Source organism: Rhincodon typus, chromosome 13 (genome assembly GCF_021869965.1).
Source record: "Rhincodon typus isolate 14 chromosome 13, sRhiTyp1.1, whole genome shotgun sequence".
Taxonomy (NCBI): domain Eukaryota; kingdom Metazoa; phylum Chordata; class Chondrichthyes; order Orectolobiformes; family Rhincodontidae; genus Rhincodon; species Rhincodon typus.
The window spans coordinates 33304712-33309781 of NC_063344.1; the positions used below are offsets into that span (position 1 = coordinate 33304712).

The 5070-nt window shown below is 39.0% G+C and overlaps 1 long non-coding RNA gene across 1 annotated transcript in view; it reads left to right on the forward strand.

Moving 5' to 3' along the window:
* LOC125484675 overlaps nt 1-4665 on the forward strand; it is a 51726-nt gene extending 47061 nt beyond the window's left edge. The window contains exon 4 of the long non-coding RNA XR_007263490.1: nt 4336-4665. This is a non-coding gene — a long non-coding RNA (uncharacterized LOC125484675). The remainder of the gene's footprint in view (nt 1-4335) is intronic.
* Nucleotides 4666-5070: the final 405 nt, after the last annotated feature.

The following is a 5070-nucleotide window of genomic DNA, read 5'->3' on the forward strand; positions in this document are numbered from 1 at the left end:
CAGATTCTCCAGCATCGGCAGTTCCTACTATCTCTGTAACAATTTTAACCCCACTGCAAAGCCTCTTCTAAGGATGCCCACCTTAAAGAAGTTAAACTCCTCCCTCCGGAAAAACCTCAGTGTATTCCTCTCCCACTGCAACCCTCTTGAAATCTCTTCGGCCCATTTTCTGTAGAAGGGTCTCGATCCGAAATGTCAGCTTTCCTGCTCCTCTGATGCTGCTTGGCCTGCTGTGTTCATCCAGCTCTACACCGTGTTGTCTCAAATACAAAGCATGCTTGATATCTGTGTTTATCAAAATTAAAACCATCTTGTGCTTGATGACCTTTGGTCCTAATTTGAAGATATTAGAGGCAGACTTTCTCCCAGTCTCATTTCAGAAGCTGCATAGCATAAATGCTTTTTTGAAAAAAAAGGAACTGCTGGAAATCAGAAACAAAATCAGAAATTGCTGGAAAAAAACTCAGCAGGTCTGGCAGCATCTGTGGAGAGAAAGCAACATCAACATTTTGGTCCAGTGACCCTTCTTCAGAACTGATTGTGGTTAGGAAAAAGTTAGTATATATGCTGAAGATGGTGTGAGGGAAGGGGGGAGGAGTAAATGATGAGTGGAGATGGAGTGCAGACAGAAAGGAAAATCAATTGGGCAGACAAAGGAATGGATAAAAGTCTCAAAAACAGAAATTGCTGGAAAAGCTCAGCAGGTTTGGCAGCATCCGTGAAGAAAAAAATCAGAGTTAATATTTTGGTTTCGGTGACCCTTCCCCAGAACAGTTTTGAGGAAGGGCCACTGGATCCGAATGGTAACTCTGATTTTTCTTCACAGATGCTGCCAGGCCTGCTGAGCTTTTCCAGCAACTTCTGTTTTTGTTCCTGATTTACAGCATCCGCAGTTCTTCCAGTTTTTAATGAATAAAGGTCAGCCTGGGAGAATGAATAACTGCTAATGGGGACCGTTAGTGGCTGATAATGGGTTGTCAATGGTCGCAACCCATGTAATAACAAGGAATGTGGGGTTGCTGTAAGGACATGGAAGAAGCTCTAACATTATTCAACTCGATATTGAGTCCAGAAGGTTCCAAGTTTCCCAAGCAGAAAATGAGGTTTTGTTCTTCCAGCTTGTGCTAAGCTTCTCTAGACCAGTGCAGCAAGCCTGAGACAGCGATGTTGGCCAGGGAACACAGTGGTGTGTTGAAATGGCAGGCAACTGGAAGCTCAGTGTCTTTTTTGTGTACAGACATTAGTGTTCTGCAAAGCAGTCCAAAACAGCCTTCGTATTGTTTGCATTTTTAAACGTTATTCCTGATTCAAAACTAAGCTGGCCAGGAAATTTATATATTTAATTTTTTGAGAAGTTGCTGGTGTCTCTCTGGGGCCAATGAACTTTGATTTGACATTTTTACACAGCATCAAGTGTATTACTTGATGACCTTTAAATGAGAAATAGTAATCTATCCTTCAAATCCCATTACAAATACTACATTTTTAGATCCTTTAAAATGATGGCTCTATTACATTGCAAAAACTAATTGCCTGCAATATTAAAATCACAACTAACCCAACCTGAGTTAACATTACATTTGAAGCGTACTTGACTGCTGTCGTTTGTCTTGGACCAACTAATGATAGTTTTTTATTTAGCTCTTCATTCTCTGACAATAATTTCCTGCTTGAAATCAGACCAAGAAGCTGTACTGTTGTCCATAGTACAGCTTACCAATTACACTGCAGAAACAACTTTGACAAAACTGAATTCCACAACAAAATAGGTAGCTAATACTGAGAAAATTATATACATTCAGGATTCAGATAAAACTCTGTTATTTGTGTGAGGTGCTATCTAAATCCAAAGATTGATGAATACACCTTCCACATAGTCTAATAACTTTTAGTTACCGCTAATCAAAAGTACTATTCATGTGGAGAAGACCATTTTTCTTTATTTTGAATCAACAACCAAAATGACTGAACATCAAGGCTATTGATAATTTAGCAGCCATATAAAATAAAAATTGAATGCCTTATGTTCACCACCCTTCAGTGATGTTCCCTATCAGTAACACAAAATCTCACGAATGGTTTAGATGATTATGAAAAATTATATAATGAGTGTATAAACTGTGAAGGACTGCTTTTTCTCTCTGTTTTCACTTGTAATCGGTGGATATTTTGGATCTAATTTAATGTGCACTGACAGTCCATAGTTAAAGTGAGTACGATCATGCTCCACAGTCCAATAAACACACTATTTCACTAAAAGGTGAAGTTGTCATATTCATGCCAGGCCATAGAGATGCTATCTCATCAGAGAGAGATGACAGGTGATGGTTCAACCTGAGGGTCACCATGCCTCAGCCAGGGGGAGAGGTTGAGAAGGAGAGCCCTTCATGGGTAACCACAGCTGGTGTGGGCATTGAACCCAAACTTTTGGCCTCAGTCCGTATCACAAATTAGCTGTCTACCTAACTGAACAAACTGATCCCCCTCCCCCCTGTAAACTCTCCCATCCCAGGAGGAGCAAAATTGTCAACAATTTACAGTGTTATGATATAAAATACAAGCGATTAATATTTAAAACTCATCAACTAACTTAAAAGCTTTGAACTTTGGTTTGAGGGGGAAAAAGTGAAAAATGAGTTGGGACACTCCAAAATGCTTGCCAAAGCCATCTGACTTGAAAATAGTTAAGCACAACATGACTTTAAAAACACGGCTGAAACTACATCATGCATACTGAAATATCTATCCAAGGGGTAATTACCTGAACATTAAAATTAATTATCTGGTCTGCATAGCTCACAATGAGGTCTTCAAATGTCTCTGGGTGTGAGACTTCTCCAATACAGGTATTGGTGGAGCAAAGACTTAAATCCAAAATTTGTTATGCAAAAAGAGGATTCAATGCCCCCTCCCCCACCTTTTTCAAAGTGACAGGGGAAATCTGACAATGGATCATCAAAACTCTTTGGTCCCAGTTTTCATTCTTGGATAGGCAGGGGAAATCTCAGTTCTGCACACTCTGTCTTTAAAAATGGCTGCCCTCAATTACCACACCATGAGTGTGTGTGTGTGTGTGTGTGTGTGTATGCGTGTGTGTGTGTATGTGGGTATGTGTGTGTGGTGCTGTTTTGGAAGCCAGGCTGAATGACTAAGGAAGAGTCTGAGAGCCTGCCAGTTTCCAAGGTAGGCTGGGTCGAAAGCCTGCCTTGTGACTCCTGTCCCATAGTCAAATTTAAAAATCAAGATGAAAAGCTGCTCATTCCTCCTTAACCTCACTGTTCTACATCCAAACCATTCTATGCTCCTCTACCCATCCCCATGGGCCCTTATACCCTCATGCTACTCTGTGCCAATTTACCATCCTCCTTGACTCCTAATGCCCCCTGTGCCTATTGCCTATAGTCCTCTAACAATCTCCGTGGCTCCTTATACATTTATGACAGCTTAGCACTTAAATCCATTCGCTACACTTTTCCCTTCACCTTCCATGCCAACTCATTGAATGTGAACATCCATGTGGAAGGAAAGGAAAGTAGTTGTATTACTTATTTTATATATCAAATAGCACACTCCATTGAGAAAAGCACTTACACTGAAAAAAAAATGCCTTCTGACACTTTATGACACCCTTTGACAAATTGACACTTACCGACACTTCACTTCTAAACACCTGTTGACAAGTATTGTTGAGTTGGACAGTTCTGCTGGCTTTTTGTGACTTTTATACACAATGTTTACATTTCCAAAGGGCACCAGACCTCAAAAGGATCCCTGACACCAATGCCCCTGCTGAGAAAAAAAAATTATGGATTTGGAGGCAGGACTTGAGATTCTGCCACATTCTGACATTTTCACAGCGGTGGAGATGTTTCCCGTTTTGGCACAACCTGAGGACTTTGTTAGGAATGCATTGTCCTCATTGTGGGTCTACAGCCAGTATTCACATAAGGAAACCTTACTGTGAATGGCCATGACTTGGAACTCATGGTTTTTGTATGAAAAGCATAACATCTAGAAATATCAAGAAGGAGGATGCTTTGTCTTTGGAAGTGGAGTGCTCAGTTCTACAAAAGTGATCATCCTGAGAAGAACACAACTATATATTGAGATCTTTTAAATGTGGAAATCTTGTCTGTGCAATCACGTCCAGGAGAATAATTGAACAAATTCAGCTAAAATCCCCCATTGGAACTTCAAGATCAATCTCAACACATATTATTTCCTCACTCAAGAATTTTAATTGCAGCTCTCCGAAAAATGAATGTTTGTTCTGTTTGTTTGGATGGATGCATATGTGTATATTTAACACTAATGAATTATATTTCTCATTCTTAGCCCACAGCTCAGAGCTGATTTTCAACTGTAACAAGGAACAAACATCTAACTTCAAGTAACATATGCTGCTTTTGGCGATAATGCTGACTTCTATTCCATTTTATAATTAAACATCTAGGCATGAGTTTCTTATAATCCTGTTTAATCCTTTGTGACTTTTAGCACAATGTGTTTGGATACACTGAAAGACTTGTTTTGAATAGTTTTCACTGAATTTCTAAACTGAGTGGAATACCGAACTGCAAAGAATTGACTTGTACATTTTATTTCTACAAATGTTATAACCAAAACTAAAACAAATAAAGATGTTTATTAAGTTGGTTTTTTTTAGACTAAAGCTGTTTATTTCAAAAAGTAAATGGAAATCAAACAGCTTCACTGCAGTAGCTTCACATATTCACATTTTATTATACCACCAGTTGAAACACTGCTGCATCATTTTCCTGAGCATTCTATTCCCTTCAAGTAGCTTGGCCATTATTTTGAAGATGTAAACATTGGTAGTTACTCCCAGATCTTTACCATAGCCAAAATACAGCATAATTGTAACATATAGGTTTTGCTAGAAAATTTCAGAAAAATACTCAAATACACAGTTACTCTTTGGTATAGGCAGGCACTAAAAAAACTTCTCATTAAAGAATTGCCCAAGAATATGACTCAATGTAAAGAGATGCTTGCCTAGAAATTAGATTATGTTCAGATTGAGGACATGTTACCTAAATGAGGCCAGTG